Here is a 16,955-nt window from a genome sequence, read left to right on the forward strand (position 1 = left end):
TGTCTCTTTGTCTGTCAGTAAGACCCCTTTTTTCTCAGGAACGGGCAGAGGCATCAAGCTGAAAGTTAAGTACTAAGGGCTACAGTCGCTTGGCGGTGTAAATAATTTAAGCTTCTAAGTCAACGCAGTCAAAAGATAGGGCCGTATAGGTCACATATTTTGAAACTCGCAACCTCTGTCAAGCAGCTCTTTTCGCAATGATAAAAACTAGAATTACATGGAGAAAAACTTTCTGAAAACATTTGAAAATAACAGATTTTAACATCTAAAGCCTTTTCAGAAAGCCGGCCGGTGTGGCCGGGCGGTTCTAGGCGCTTCATTCAGGAAGCGCGCGGCCGCTGCGGTCGCTGGTTCGAATTCTGCCTCGGGCATGGATGTGTGTGACGTCCTTAGGATAGTTAGGTTTAAGTAGTTCTAAGTTCTAGGGACTGATGATCTCAGATGTTAAGTCCCATAGTGCTCAGAACCATTTGAACCTTTTCAGAAATTTCAAAACTTTATTTTTTTCTAAACAAATGAGAATTTAATACCTGCAATTATTTTAGGATGTAAGGTCATGTCTGATATTTCCATAAATAATTGTTTCACAAATGACATCTATGAACAAATAATTATGTAATTTTTTTGGTCATCTTATAAATAGTAACACATCTTCATGTTTGGATCTTCTTTCACTTCTAGGAACTTTGTCATCAAATGTGAGACAAAAAATTTGTACTTGTATATAAAACTAGGATGTAAGGTGTCAGGCAAATCCAACACCTTCCATGAAAACTCTGACATGATAGCAAATCCGGCAATAGGTCACATAGCTCCGAATAAATCCTGACATTAAATTAACCAAAGTAACAATCAACGAGTGAGCAAATGGAATACCACAGACTAACACAAGAACGCCTAAATGTATGTCATACCTTCCCACCGTGAAACAGACGCAGTTCCGAGGGAAGAAACGAGAACAGAAGCAGAGAGCAGAGTCGTGTAGGCTAGAAGGCCCTACAATAAGGGACACCCACATTGCCGGCCGACTGCCAAGAGCATCCCCCAGCCCATGTTAAAAGATAGAGCCCTCCAGAACAACAGTATAGATCTTACGACAACACTAAAAGGGCCACACCAGCTGCAAGTTTTAGCGTAGCAAACATTAAAAAACATTGCCCCACCACGAAAAGTATAACGTTTCTCATTGGATAGACAGAATTTTTGTAGGCAGAGCTTAAGGTTAACATTGAGACGCTGATTGGTCAATTGAAAACAGAGCCAGATACCTTTTTCTTAAACCAACTTCGGCAAACAGTCGTAAGGAAGTTCGAGAGAGTTGCTACCGAGATGACGAGGTGTGTGGAGCTGCGCCAACCGCCGCCCCCTGACGCTGCCTACACACCGACAAGGTAATGAACGCACGTGATGCCGCATAAGAGCGCATAAGGCTTCACTCAGAACTGCAGAAGTCTCATCGGTTACATCCCCTTTTTATGTAATGCTAGTGTCGATCGTCAATTAAACTTCGTGGTATTCACATTTGCTACTTGAAGTTAAAATCTGAAACGCGATGATTTTTCTGTTACATAATTATTGAGAAGCCACATCAGCCACTGTAATTTACGACAAGTTAAATAAGTAATTAAAGATAATTGAGGATCACTGTAGACCATTTTTGATAGTTTTGTCTTTTATGAAACTTAATTTAAACCTATATTATAGATGTGATATGGCATAGGTCATCCTTCGATCGATTATAGAACTTGGAAACCCATTCAGGGAATATTCGTTCACATTTTTGTTGAAAGCAGTTGGTTTTTATCGTCCTGTATTAAAATATTTCCTTTTATAAATAGTGCAATTTATAGACAATGTTTTGTGAGTAGAATGAAATTTCCAATGGTAAACTTAACTGCTTTTTCGACGTTATTTTACCAGCTAACTAAAAATAGGAGCGCCTTGAACCCCTTCCACTAAATTTAGTTAGTATTAAGATTCTTTTACAGGAAGTGCAGTGGAGCTGACGCTGAAATCATTAAGGATTTGATTATATCATCGCTAGTCTCACTGAACTCTTCTAAACTCTACATGTCATGTGTGGTCTGGCGTCTCCTTACCAGCAACAGGTCCCAGGTTCAAACTAGTCAATTCGCTAAAAAAACACGCTCAGAGCGTCGTTGCGCGAAAGTGGTAGGGAGACACGACTTAGAACAAACAGACACCACGCAGAATGTTAGAAAGGGCTGGACAAAAATATGGAGACACCAAAAACACAACATATTACCATGCCTAATAGGGTATAGGAATCCCGTTGACAATGGAAACAGCTTTCAGCCGTCTCGGAATGGATAAATACTGGTCCTGTATGGTTTTCAAGGGAATCTTATTCCATTCTTCCTACAAAATAGTGGAATGTTCAGGTGACTATGATGGAGGTGGACAGCGGTTACGCATTCATCTCTCCAGATTAGACCACAAAGATTCAATAATAATATTGACATCAGTTGACTGTGTTGGCCAGGGGGGAGGGAGGGGGGGGGTGCACCAATTCATCCTAGTCCTCACAACATCAGTCACGGACGACGATGTGAACAGTAGCCCTGTCCTCTTGAATCACAGCGTCACTATTGGGGAACAAGCACTGTACTACTGGATGGACCTAATCGGTCATTGGTGACACAACCCTTGACAGTAAAGCGACCTTGTAGCGTAACCGTGGGGTCCATGGAATACCACATACAGCTGCCCAAATTGACACCGAGCCCCGTCATGTTTCACTCTTGAGATTGAAACTCTGCCAGAAATTAAAAAGCCGGCCGAAGTGGCCGTGCGGTTAAAGGCGCTGCAGTCTGGAACCGCAAGACCGCTACGGTCGCAGGTTCGAATCCTGCCTCGGGCATGGATGTTTGTGATGTTCTTAGGTTAGTTAGGTTTAACTAGTTCTAAGTTCTAGGGGACTAATGACCTCAGCAGTTGAGTCCCATAGTGCTCAGAGCCATTTTTTTGAAATTAGAAACAGTCCTAAATAAGACTCATCCAACCAAATGACTTCCTTTCATTGCTCCATAGTCGAAGTTTTCCCGACACTGGCGTATTGCGTTACTTTTTGGTTCTGGAACTCCAGCGCTCTGCGGTTCCCAGTTTATGGAGCTCCCTTCGTGCAGTAGCGGTCCTGACAGGGTTAGCGGATGCGGAATTCAGTTCTACGGTGACTTTTGCATCTGTCGTCCTCTTATTTTTCTTCAAAATCTTTTCCAGTGATTGTCTGTCACGATCAATCAACACACACTTTCGTCCATGTTCTGACTTAGCTGATGACTTTTTTCAACTTTTCATGCACGCGGCATAAATTTTCGAAGCAGTGACTCTTGAAACATGAAACTCTTCGGTTTCCTTGGTTACAGAAGCACCCACCATACAAGCACAAACAATTTGCCCGCGTTCGAATTCACTTAGCTCCGACATAATGCACTCACGTTCTAACGACGACTGACACATGCAAGGCATTGAGAACATTGCGCAGGTATTCATCTCTCTTTCGTCTAACCCTAAGTAAGAGTGGTAAGCGCTAGGCGACCTCCCTCCACTATGCTCTTCACTGGATATGGTGACATGCTTGCGGCAAGCCCATACCGCTCAAACTCTTAAACTGGTCTCTCCACCGTAATGGTGTGTGTCCTGTAAGTCTTTGGCTGACGATTTTTCCTCAACCATCGTTCTTCCCGTTGCCTCTTGCCTTCTGGCAATGTGAGCAAAATATTTCAGCTGATTTTGTCTGACAAGTGTCGACAATCTTGTTCTGATGCGAGCTGCCTTAGTATTGACTCATACTCTCTTCATGTATGTAACCGCTGCTGTAACGAGTAACTAATTTTCGGTTTTGTATAAATTGTATGATCACAATGGGCCACCTATGTGCTCTTAACAGGACCAGTACTAATTCTGTTTTTTTTGTTTTTTGAAAGCGTTCACATCGTAACGTATGTCAATTTCCAAATATCTCAGTTACATTTCATAGAATTAAGTAGCACGAAACTAAGGACCTGGAAAATGTCAATGAATTCCAAAAACTACAAGCTATCTTTACGACAGGATTCTTGGCAGTTGCTGATTTCCTATAGCGAACATTCCAGTCTGGAACATCGAGCGAGGTGGCGCAGTGGTTAGCACACTAGATTCGTATTCGGGAGTACTACGGTTCAATCCCGCGTCTGGCCATTCTGATTTAGGTTTTCCGTGATTTCCCTAAATCGCTCCAGGCCAATGCCAGGATGGTTCCTTTGAAAGGGCACGGCCGACTTCCTTCCCCGTTCTTCCCTTATCCGATGAGACCGATTTCCTCGCTGTCTGGTCTCCTTCCCCACAAGAACCCAAACCCAGTCCAGCCTGGAAAAAAACGCGAATTCACGTGCTCACTGTGCCTGATGTCATCAACAAATTCAACACTGCTCGTGTCAACAATCATAGTAAGGCAATAAGGGAATGGAACGATCCTACATTAAAATTAAAAAATGAATAAAAACCAGAAAGGCTGATTTCAATAACCTAAGTAGAAATTACTGAAAAAATAGAATTTCACTCATTTTCAACCACGTATAGCCTTATACAGGTAGTAGTGAGTGCACAATATGACGTTATATCGTATGAATTATCAGTTTGTCAAACCTGCTACGACGTTTTTCGCAACGGAGTCCTTGTATAAGAATTTATCGGTTCACTTGCCGCGTCAGATCCGCAGAAAGACAGGGGAGCCACTTAACAATTCTGGTTTCTCTGACGAACTTGTGAAGAATTTAAGGCAAACAACACCGAAGCATCCCAGGCTGTGTGGTCTTCCTAAAATACACAAAGACGGTGTCTGATCAAGGCCAATTATTAGTGCTATCGGCTTTCCTACATACAGGCTGGCAAATAATCTAACTAAACTATTGACACCTGTAGTTGGTCGCAGTAGACATCATGTTAAAAACTCACAAATGTTTGTTGATAACATAAAGCAAATGAGGATAGGCCTGAGTGCAGTCTTGGTTAGCCGTGACGTGGTATCCCTGTTTACGACAGTACCATTGGAAGACACATTAAAACTGTTTGCCACCCTCTTTTTCCCAAAAATTCTGAAATTATTACGGCACACTTTGACGACCATATATTCCTTGTATAGTGCAAATTATTGTGAAATGACTGAAGTAACATTCGTGGGTTCGCCACTGTCACCAACCGCAGCTAACTTTTTCATGGAAGATTTTAGAGAGAGAGCGTCGAACAGTGCTCCCTTCCGGCCATCTTGCTTCTTCAGATATGCTGACAGTACATTTTTAACCTGGCCGCGTGGTAGTGAGGCGCTGAGCAGTTCGTTGATCATTGGACTGGTATACAGGGTGTTACAAAAAGGTACGGCCAAACTTTCAGGAAACATTCCTCACACACAAAGAAAGAAAATATGTTATGTGGACATGTATCCGGAAACGCTTACTTTCCATGTTAGAGCTCATTTTATTACTTCTCTTCAAATCACATTAATCATGGAATGGAAACGCACAGAAACAGAATGTACCAGCGTGACTTCAAACACTTTGTTACAGGAAATGTTCAAAATGTCCTCCGTTAGCGAGGATACATGCATCCTCCCTCCGTCGCATGGAATCCCTGATGCGCTGATGCAGCACTGGAGAATGGCGTATTGTATCACAGCCGTCCACAATACGAGCACGAAGATTCTCTACATTTGGTACCGGAGTTGCGTAGACAAGAGCTTTCAAATACCCCCATAAATGAAAGTCAAGAGGGTTGAGGTCAGGAGAGCGTGGAGGCCACGGAATTGGTCCGCCTCTGTTGTTGAGAAGCATACGAACACTTCGACTGAAATGTGCAGGGGCTCCATCGTGCATGAACCACTAGTTGTGTCGTATTTGTAAAGGCACATGTTCTAGCAGCACAGGTAGAGTATCCCGTACGAAATCATGATAACGTGCTCCATTGAGCGTAGGTGGAAGAACATGAGGCCCAATCAAGACATCGCCAACAATGCCTGCCCAAACGTACACAGAAAATCTGTGTTGATGACGTGATTGCACAATTGCGTGTGGATTCTCGTCAGCCCACACATGTTGATTGTGAAAATTTACAATTTGATCACGTTGGAATGAAGCCTCATCCGTAAAGAGAACATTTGCACTGAAATGAGGATTGGCACATTGTTGGATGAACCATTCGCAGAAGTGTACCCGTGGAGGCCAATCAGCTGCTGATAGTGCCTGCACACGCTGTACATGGTACGGAAACAACAGGTTTTCCCGTAGCACTCTCCATACAGTGACGTGGTCAATGTTACCTTGTACAGCAGCAACTTCTCTGACGCTGACATTAGGGTCATCGTCAACTGCACGAAGAATTGCCTCGTGTGTCCTCGTCGTTCTAGGTCTTGCCCAGTCGCGAGTCATAGGCTGGAATGTTCCGTGCTCCCTAAGACGCCGATCAATTGCTTCGAACATCTTCCTGTCGGGACACCTTCGTTCTGGAAATCTGTCTCGATACAAACGTACCGCGCCACGGCTATGCCCCGTGCTAATCCATACATCAAATGGGCATCTGCCAACTCCGCATTTGTAAACATTGCACTGACTGCAAAACCACGTTCGTGATGAACACTAACCTGTTGATGTTATGAGCTGATGTGCTCGATGGTAGTACTGTAGAGCAATGAGTCGCATGTCAATACAAGCATCGAAGTCAACATTACCCTCCTTCAATTGGGCCAACTGGCGGTGAATCGAGGAAGTACAGTACATACTGATGAAACTAAAATGAGCTCTAACATGGAAATTAAGCATTTCCGGACACATGTCCACATAACATCTTTTCTTTATTTGTGTGTGAGGAATATTTCCTGAAAGTTTGGCCATACCTTTTTGTAACACCCTGTATACATCCCAACTTAAGATTTACAATGGTGGTGGAGAAGACTGCGAAGTTACCTTTCTTAGATGTGCTGGTCGAAAGGAAATCAGATGGACGACTGTATACGGAAAACCGACGCATACAGATCTGTATTTCAATGGGCGTAGCTTTCACCATCATCAGGAGAGTGCTATGTTGAACATCTTAGTACACAGACCCAGAACTAGTTCAGACATGGAACACCTCAGTTTCGAGATTAAGCAACTGAGGACGGTGTTCAGGAGGAACGGGTATTCTGGCCGTGACATTAGATCAACGCTATTGAGACAACCAAGACGCGATGCCGTACAAACAAGCCGAGGCGTGGCTTCCATTCTGCGGGGCAACGACAGCCATGGTTTCGCCTAAACAAGCAAGGAATGAGATTAGTCTTCCAACCAACCAGAAAAATTAAGGGAATGTTGCAATCCATTAAGGACAATCTCGGGAATTTATAACATTCAGCGCCAGTGTGACAAGGAGTACGCATGTCAGTCAAAAGGGACGATTGCCCATCGTTACGTCCAGGATCAACTGCACTGGCATTTGTATGAATCAGCAGTGGTTTATTTTTCCTTTATTGATATTTCATACCCCTGTCCCATGTGTTCAGGGGTGGGCTGGCAGCGGCACAATTCGCTGCTCTTCAGCCAAGAGACTACATGAAATGCCACAGGAGAACAGTACATACATAAACTGTTGGGTAAGAGATGAAGTTTACATATGAGAGGGGGAAACGATGGGAGTTAAAATATATAAAAAGAGGGGAACTTTGACGAGGCACGTTTACATAAAATCCATATTTAATTAAAATAATACTCGATGGAGACGAAGCACATAAATACTGGTGGCACGAAGAGCACAATTAAAAACGGCATTCACAGTAATGAGAGAACACGAGACCGAGACGACGACAGTGGACACACATAGCACTGATGTTACATACACGGCGAACACCAAAACACGACAACGTAGCTGGATTAAAATTGGAAGGACCTGCCAAAAACGGGGAGGGGGGGGGGGGCTCTCAGAGAGGAGGGGGAGAGAAAGAGAGAAAGATAGAAGGAGAGTTGATGGAGGTGGATAGGCAGGAAGAGGAGGAAGGGGGGAGCCTGTAGCACACCAGAGGTCAGGAGACATGGAACGTGGGGAGGGAGCAGCCTAGGAGGGAGTGCAAGGACTGGGAAGGGAGAAGTGAGAAGGACAGTGGGCATAGGAGGAAGGAAACAGGGGTAGGGGAAGAACAGGGATCTGATCCCAAGGGAGGAGAGGAGGGAAGAGGAGGGTCAGAGTTGGAAGCAACGATAAATATTGAGGCGAAGCACATCATCAATGGTGAAGAGACATTGGAAGTTTCTTTCAGATAAGAGGTGGAGTGTGTAGAGTTGGAGAGAGGGTGGGACACATTGGTAAAGGCGGAGGGGCAGGAGTGGAGTGGAGAGGAAAGGAGACACCAGAGGATTACGGGATCAAGGCGGCAGTTGGTTAGATGATACAGATGTGTTCAAGGAAAATGAGAAGATGTGGGAAGGGGATGAGGTCATAGAGGATCCTCATGGGGGACGGAATACAGATGCACAAAGCGAGGTGGAGCACATGGCATTCTAGGATTTGGAGGGCTTTATGGAATTTAGAAGGGGCAGAGATCCAGACAACACTGGCGTGACGAAGGATGGGACAGATCAAGGATTTTTAGGTATGAATAATGGTGAAAGGATGCAAGCCCCATGTCTGGCTTTGGATGGTAAGGAGATAGGGAGTCCATGTGAGGTGATGTCCAAGGGTGAGGCCAAGGTGTTTCAAGGTGGGGGTGAGTTGGATAGGACAGTCATAGATGGTGAGGTAGAAATCATGGAGCCAGAAGGAAGGGGTGGTACATTCTATAATGATTTATGGGTTTTAGAAGAAGTAATTCAAATCAGCCACTGGTTGCACCATGCGATAAACTGGTTTAGGTGGGTTTAGAGAGAGTGCTGGGACCATTGAAGGGTAGGATAGAGGGCAAGGAAAGCGGTGTCATCAGCATATTGAAGGAAATGGTTAGCTAGGAGTGGTTTGTACATATCAGTAGTGTACAGGAGATACAGGAGAGGAGAAAGGACAAAGCTCTGAGGCACACCTATGATAGGGCAGAAGATGCAGTAATTGGCATTATGAATGGGGACATAGGATGGGCAGTAGGAGAGGAAGAAGGCAATGAGACATATGGTGCTGATAGGAAGGGCATAGGTTTGGAGCTTGAAAAGGAACCCGGAAGGCAATACACAGTCACAGGCATTCTGGAGGTCAAGGGAAACAAAAATAGCATAGCAATGGGAGTCAAGTTGGAGGGAGAGAGGTGCATAAGGTTAAGAACTGGTCATCAGCTGAGTTGGAGGGCTGGAAACCACGCTGGGTAAGAGGAAGAAAATGGCGTTAGGTTAGGTCGTGATGGATATGGCAGGAGAGGATGGAGTCGAAGGCCTTACCAAACATGGAGATGGGGCATATGGGGAGACGGGACGATAGGATGAGGTGTCGCAATGGGGTTTGTTAGGTTTAAGGAACAACAGGTAAGGGATGTTTTCACAGGTTGGGGTAAAAGCTAGTTGAGAGGATGGTGTTGTACAGGGTGGCAAGGTTGGCAAGGAAGGAAAGATGGCATTCCTTGAGGAGGCAGCATGTGATGCAATTGTCACCAGGGGCAGTGTTGCATTTGAAGTGGTGGATGAGTTTAATGTCTTGTGCTGTGATAGGAGCGTTCATTTCTGAGTGTAGTAACTGGTCGAAGTACTGGACACTGGAAACAAGTGGTGGGACAGTGGTATTGGTGTGGTCAAGGACATTGGGGAAGAGGGAGTAATCAAAGTGAGGGTCATCGGTTAAGGAGAAGACTTCAGAGAGGTGGGAAACAAAATTGTTAACTTTACTGAGGTTGTGAGGGAAAGGGTGGTTGTCATGGACGAATGAGTAATGAGGGACAGGATGGCTAAAAGTAAGGCAGTGGAAGGCAGACCAGTACTTGGAGGAGTTGACAGGAAGGGTGGTGCTGAGGTGTGTGCATGTATGGCGCCAGTCCTGGCGTTTCTTTGCTGTCAGAATGTTTCGAACATATATTTGTAATTGCTGGTGGCAGAGGAGTGTGACCCAGTCACGAGTGTAGAGGAGGGAACGGTAGAGCCAGTGGGATTCATAGAGAAGGAGTGTGGCCTCTGGAGGAAGGATAGGGTCGTGGGGATGGATAAGTTTGGTGGGAATTTGGGCTGCCACAGCATCAGAGCATCAGTTTACTGGAGGAAGGATGAGAAATGAGTGATGTCATCAGGATAATGGAAGGGGAGGGGTGGCTTCCAACCAGGGTATTGACGGATTCCCTGTATGCATTCCAGCCAGCATGGCAGTAGTCGTGAGCGACCATGGGAGTGGCGACAGAATGGGGAGCTGGGGGAGGCCGAGGAGCAAAGAAGATGGTGAGAGCGACAGGAAGTTTGTCGCAGCCAATGAAATCGAGAACTTCTGCAGTGATATGCCCAAGGAGGTTGGGAGAACTGAGGATAACATCGGGTGGGGGGGGGGACGCGGGGGGGGGGGGGGGGGAGGGGACGCTGAGAGATGGGGACAAGGTCGCCTTGAAGGGTGGAAAGGAACTGTTTTTTTTTTTTTTTTTAATAAGGCCTTCAGCCAACTTAAATTAAAAATTTGAAAACTGATTTATTTAATAACTAAAATTTTGAAAGTCTGTTCTACCTGAACTTCTTGTTATCCTGGCCCTAAGTCCTGAGTTGTTCAATGTCCAGTGTGTGGCCTTCAGCCGAACTTTTACGTGAAATATTTTTTAAGATATGGCCTTCAGCCATCTTAAATCAAAATTTTGAAAATTGATTTGTGTAAAACAAATTTTTTTGAAAATTTGCTCTATCTGAAATTCGTGTTATCCAAGCCCTAAGCCCTGAGTTGTTCAATGTCTTGCGTGTGGCCATCAGCCGAGTATTCACGTGAAATATTCTTTTTAAACTAAGGCCTTCAGCCGCGTGTATTCTTTGAAGCAATTTTTTATAACTTGTGTTCAGGCCTCCAGCCGTTCTTGTTTTTGGTGTGTTTTTGGGCCTTCAGCCCAGGAGGTATCGCAAGTTTTCTTAACTAGGCCATCAGCCATATTGTTTTAACATGATCCTTTTAAGTCAATGTGTAATTAAGTGGTTCTTAGGAAAATAAAAGTTTGTGTCTTTTGTGCAACTAACAGTAACTGACTACGGCTGCCTCCACAACCATACCCTGATCTGCTCTGTCCTGCGAAACCAGATTTCAACTTGCAGTAGAGCATTGTTACGATTGTGATATTGCCATTCCACTTACTGTTAGTTTGAATTTTATTTCTGTTAGTGTTGCACCATATTATTTTGGTTGTTGATTGTTTCAGGTGACTCATTTTGATGGCGCTCAGGCAGTGCCCGGGGATTGGCCTGTTGAGGAAGGACCACCTTGTTTATGAGTTTGCGATAAGGCGCCAGCCTATTCAGGGCAGTGTTCCGGACGTAGTGGCCCGCTTGCATGCAACCGTTCCTCACCCGGTTGACGTCATAATGGAAGTGGTGGGTGAGACAGGAGCAGCCTTTGAATTTTTGTTTTGGAAGGCACTCAACCTAGTGGCAGTCAGTTGGACAGGGTGCGGGCACAGTTAGTGCATTTAACCAATCGGATAGCGGATTTAGGCATGTTAGGTTTGGAAGATCATCATGAAATATAACCGTGGGATTGGGGTCTATGGTTAATGCATTTCAGTAAGCTTACACGTTTAGAATTGTATGGGAAGAGGACTGAAGAGCGGGACTTGTTATATCAAGGCGGAACAGGGAGCCAGCCCGGGGATGGTGTTGTTATATCCTCTGCAAAATTAGACGCAGTGTTTGCCGAATTGCCTAAACCTCTGGCGTATTTATTTCGAGATATTACTGAATTAGTTGACAATCGAATTGAACAGGTCGAAAACGTATTATGGTTGATGGTTCGTCTTGAACAACATGCTGCTGCCTTTCTCGTTCCATACCAAGTAGTTTTGTCACTATTGTATCCGTTAGCTAGAGGACAGTTGTGGAACCTCATATGCCGAGCCATGGCAGAAGGGTTTTCCTTACAGCAATTGCGGGAGCTTGTCATTAACCAGAGACTGACCACCGGAGTTCGGAAACAGCTTGAGTGTCGTTACATGTGGGAGATGCAGCAGGATAAAGAAGAGTTATGTCAATATGTAGACAGAGTTCAGACGGCCTGCTTGGCCTTGTTGATCGATTTGCCAGAAATGGAGTTGGTGTCTGCTGTTCTTTGAGGAACGCGAGTGGCGGATAAATCGCACTATGTTTTTCGTGATCGTCCTTCAACCTGGGAAGAGCTCAGTGCCGCTGTTGTAGCGATATCTACGTTGCCGCTTGCGAACGATGTATGTCGTGAAGTTAAGGGCCAGGCCACGGGCATTGTCAAGGCAAATTTCGAACTGCCTACATCGGTGGAGGCCGTTAAAATGGGACCCCGGCGTTGCTTCAGGTGCAGTAGCATGGCTCATTTGGTGCGCTCTTGCGTTCAACCTCGCGCGGCCAGAGCCAATAAATGGCGCCAGGCTGGGCAGCGACCTGGGGATCGAGCCTTTAAAACTTGGTGTACCCGTGTTGTCGCTCCCTCTTCACTGCCCTTGCCTTATATTTGTTCCGAGTAGGTGCGGAACCGATTTGTGCCCTTTTGGATTCTGGTAGCTCCCTTTCACTATTGAGCTTCGAATGGTTTCTTGAATTAGGTCATGTTACGAAACTTTAGTCGGTCCCTCCTCCGGTGCAGAAATGTCGGGTGGCCAATGGCCAAGTGTTGCCTCTGCATGGTTGGTTCCGAGGGAGTATATCGGTTGGGGATTTCTCCTGGCCCTTGTCATTAGCCTTGGTAAAGAAGCTGCCGATCGATTTAATTTTGGGGTATGATTTCATCAATAAAACTGGGTTAGTCTTGGATTATTCCGTGCACATTTTCTTCTTTAAGTTCACCCCTGCGGCGAAGTTTGGTTTCTATAGTACTCTGCTTCCAAATGCTCCTGGCTGTTGAGGCTGTGCCTAATGAGTTCGATCGCGCCCATCTCTCCCCACATCAGGCCTCCCAGTTACAGGATTTGCTACAGAGGTTCCCTGAGCTTCTTTGTGATATGTTGGGCGTTACTCATGTTCTTAATTGCCATACCCATCTATATGATGATATTCCTGTTGGGCAGTCCCCATATCGCCTCTTACCCCCTAAGGTGAAGGTACTGAGAGCTAAAATATCCAAAATGCTTCCCCCATATTCCTTGTCCCTAAGGGTCAGGGATGGGATTTTACGCCTGTTGTTGACTACCGGCTCCTGAACGCTAAGGTTGTCCTCGAGTCTGCTCCTCTACCTGATCTTCATAACTCCTTTACTTGGTTTGCCGGTGGTAATTGGTTTACTGTCCTTGATTTGAACCAAGCCTGTTATCAGATTCCCTTTAATGTAAACATGTTACTGCATTTTGTACCGATTGGAATCTATTTGAGTTTAACAGGGTTCCCTTTGGTTTGGCTACTGGGGCTGCTGTTCTTACTCGTTTGCTGGATAATATCCTTGGGGACTTGAAATTAGTCTGTGTGTATATTTATTTGGACGACTTAGTAATTTATGGCCATTCGTTTCAAGACCATTTGGATCATATCTAGCAAGATTTTTTGAGGTTGCAGGGAGCCGGGTTAACTGTTAAACCCAGTAAAATGACGTTAGCCAGGCATCAGGTGTTCTTCTTAGATCACCTAGTATCAGGTCAGAGTATTCGCATCGGACAGGAACGAACTAAGCATTAAGAGCTCTGCCTCTGCCTACTGATAAACGTGGAATTGCTAGGTTCACAGGCATGGCGAATTATTTTAGGCATTTTGTCCCTAATTTTGCTCAGTTGGCGGCTCCCTTAAATGAATTGCGCCGGAAAGGAGTGCGTTTTGAATGGGGACCTGCCCAAGAGGCCGCGTTTGAGCACATTAAGGCAGCTACAGCCAACCCTCCCGTTCTCGGAGTACCGGACTTTAATAACAGGTTTACTGTCCAAACTGACGCATCTAATGCGGGTATTTTGGCTGTCCTCCTCCAGGAGTTCGAAGGTCAGAGGCAGCCATTAGCGTATGCATCTCGTCGTTGGCCGTTTTGTTCGCGCTAGAGAAGTGCCGCTTTTACCTCGATCATCGGGTATTTCAGCCAGTATTTAGCCAGGTCACGTAAAACTGGCCGTCTCGCCAGGTGGGCAGTACGCATTTCTGCATTTCAATTTGAAGTTAAACACGTAAAAGGCACTGAAAATGTCCTTGCGGATGTCCTCAGCCGGATGTTCACTGAATCTACACCTAGTGAGAGCAAATGGGAAACAGAGGGAGGCAGTCTTAGTTGTATTGTGTTAGGTGAGATTCCTCTTTTATTTGATGATGCTCAGCATCAGGATCAGGACCCTACTTGGGCATTAGTTAAGCACCGCCTTTTGGCTGGGGAACTGTTGGATGAGTACGTTATTAAGAAGGGCATTTTGTGTGAAAGGGTGGGACGTGCTAAGCAATTCAAGATCTGTTTGTCAGTGGCTCTGACGCGCCCGGTTTTTCATTATTTGCATGATTCGTTGGTTGGTGGGCACTTAGGAACTTATAAGATCTTGGGAAAAGTTAAGGAGCATTTGACTTGGCCCTCCATGGACCGCGACGTGAGAGAGATGGTTTCTCGATGTCGGTTGTGTAATGTAGCCAAACCTAAAAATGCTCTTCAACAGGGTCTGCTGAGTTCTGAGCGAGAATCCTGTCCTATGCACAAACTCTATATCGATTATGTAGAGCCCTTACCTTGTACTAAGAGAGGTCATCGGTACATATTGGTTATTATTGATCGGTTTTCGCGATTTACCTGGCTCCTTCCGAACCATAACGTGACTGCTACCACCACTATTTCGCATTTAACTAATGTTTTCAGTGGTTTTTGACCTCCCAAACAAATCGTCAGTGATAATGCGCCCGCTTTCCTTTCTGCTCCCTTCAAGGCCTCTTGTTTCCACAACGGTGTCAATCAAGTCACTACTACACCATATTATCCGCAGGAATCTTTTACAGAGAGGTTCAATCGAAATGTTAAATCCGCATTGATTATTTAACATCAGAAGACGCATAGTAAGTGGGATTCTAGTCTTCCTTGGCTTAGTTTTATTTTCAATGCCGCCAATCATGAGGCCTTGAAAGCTACTCCGGCCTCCTTGATCCTTGCTTATCTTGTTAATTCCCCCATTTCGAACTTGTGGGGAATTCAAGATCTAGGTCTGGCGGATATTACCCCTCAAGTCGTTAAGGAGAACTGGGACTGTGCCAGATATAATATTCTCAGGGCCCATAGCAAACAAGCTCAGCGTTACAATCGTAATCAGTGAGCCTTTAGGGGAAGGCCAGGAGATCAGGTCTATGTCCGTAATTTTCCCAGGAGGCAGATGCATGTCAAAAATCTTAGTAAATTCACCCCCCGTTTTTTGGATCCTTGCACCATTGGCGTATTTTAGACCCAGTTAATCTACTGGTTAAGGATAACGGGGTCCACCTTCGCCAAATTAAATTTGGTTAGCCTAATTGTTGAGCTACCCCCTGGGTTGGTGTTTGAGGGGGGGAGGTTGAGCCGTGCCCAGCTCGCGTTGATGCCGTATGTTCTTTGGCATTTTGTTGCAATCGAGTTCGTCTTATTCCTCCCTGAGTTACTACCATAACGAATTGCTGTCAGTGGCAGCAGCAGCGCTTATCGATACTAGTACTGCTGTACCATCTTTGGTGTGACAGCGATGTTTCCGTGTGGTGCTGTATGTGGCAGTTGGTTGGTTGGGACAGAGCAGCGAAGAAGTCTCTGCAGTGCGAGGTCAGGCCAGGACCGCTGGCGGAGTGCAAGCGCGGTCGAATTGTGAGGTTCTAGCTGCAAGAGCTACAAAGTTCATTACCCACTGAACCTGGACACTGAAGTTGTGTGATCAGTCAACCTGTTATGAAACCTCAACTGCTGTGACATCTCTTCATTTATTGGCAGTTGTTGCTTCCTGGACCGTTCCGGCTAGCAGCAACATATGGTGTCTTGGAGACGGCGAAATTTTGCAGCCGTCTTCCTTGATTGTTACTTATCAGTCAAGTATGCCAGCGATATTTTTTGCCTTGTGGTCGTTAACGCCCCACTTACTTGCCCTGGTCATTAGCGTAGATTTCCGGCAGTGTTTTTCCTCACGGTGTTGATGCTGTCTGGCACGGCATGTAGTTCGACAGCCTTTTGGTTGTTTGTTCATATTTTTTTCTTCTTTTTTTTTTTTTTTTGTCATCAGTCTACTGACTGGTTTGATGCGGCCCGCCACGAATTCCTTTCCTGTGCTAACCTCTTCATCTCAGAGTAGCACTTGCAACCTACGTCCTCAATTATTTGCTTGACATATTCCAATCCCTCTACAGTTTTTGCCCTCTACAGCTCCCTCTAGTACCATGGAAGTCATTCCCTCATGTCTTAGCAGATGTCCTATCATCCTCTCCCTTCTCCTTATCAGTGTTTTCCACATATTCCTTTCCTCTCTGATTCTGCGTAGAACCTCCTCATTCCTTACCTTATCAGTCCACCTAATTTTCAACATTCGTCTATAGCACCACATCTCAAATGCTTCGATTCTCTTCTGTTCCGGTTTTCCCACAGTCCATGTTTCACTACCATACAATGCTGTACTCCAGACGTACATCCTCAGAAATTTCTTCCTCAAATTAAGGCCGGTATTTGATATTAGTAGACTTTTCTTGGCCAGAAATGCCTTTTTTGCCATAGCGAGTCTGCTTTTGATGTCCTCCTTGCTCCGTCTGTCATTGGTTATTTTACGGCCTAGGTAGAATAATTCCTTAACTTCATCGACTTCCTGACCATCAATTCTGATTTTAAGTTTCTCGCTGTTCTCATTTCTACTACTTCTCATTACCTTCGTCTTTCTCCGATTTACTCTCAAACCATACTGTGTACTCATTAGACTGTTCATT

The sequence above is a fragment of the Schistocerca americana genome, chromosome 8 (genome assembly GCF_021461395.2).
Source record: "Schistocerca americana isolate TAMUIC-IGC-003095 chromosome 8, iqSchAmer2.1, whole genome shotgun sequence".
Classification (NCBI taxonomy): domain Eukaryota; kingdom Metazoa; phylum Arthropoda; class Insecta; order Orthoptera; family Acrididae; genus Schistocerca; species Schistocerca americana.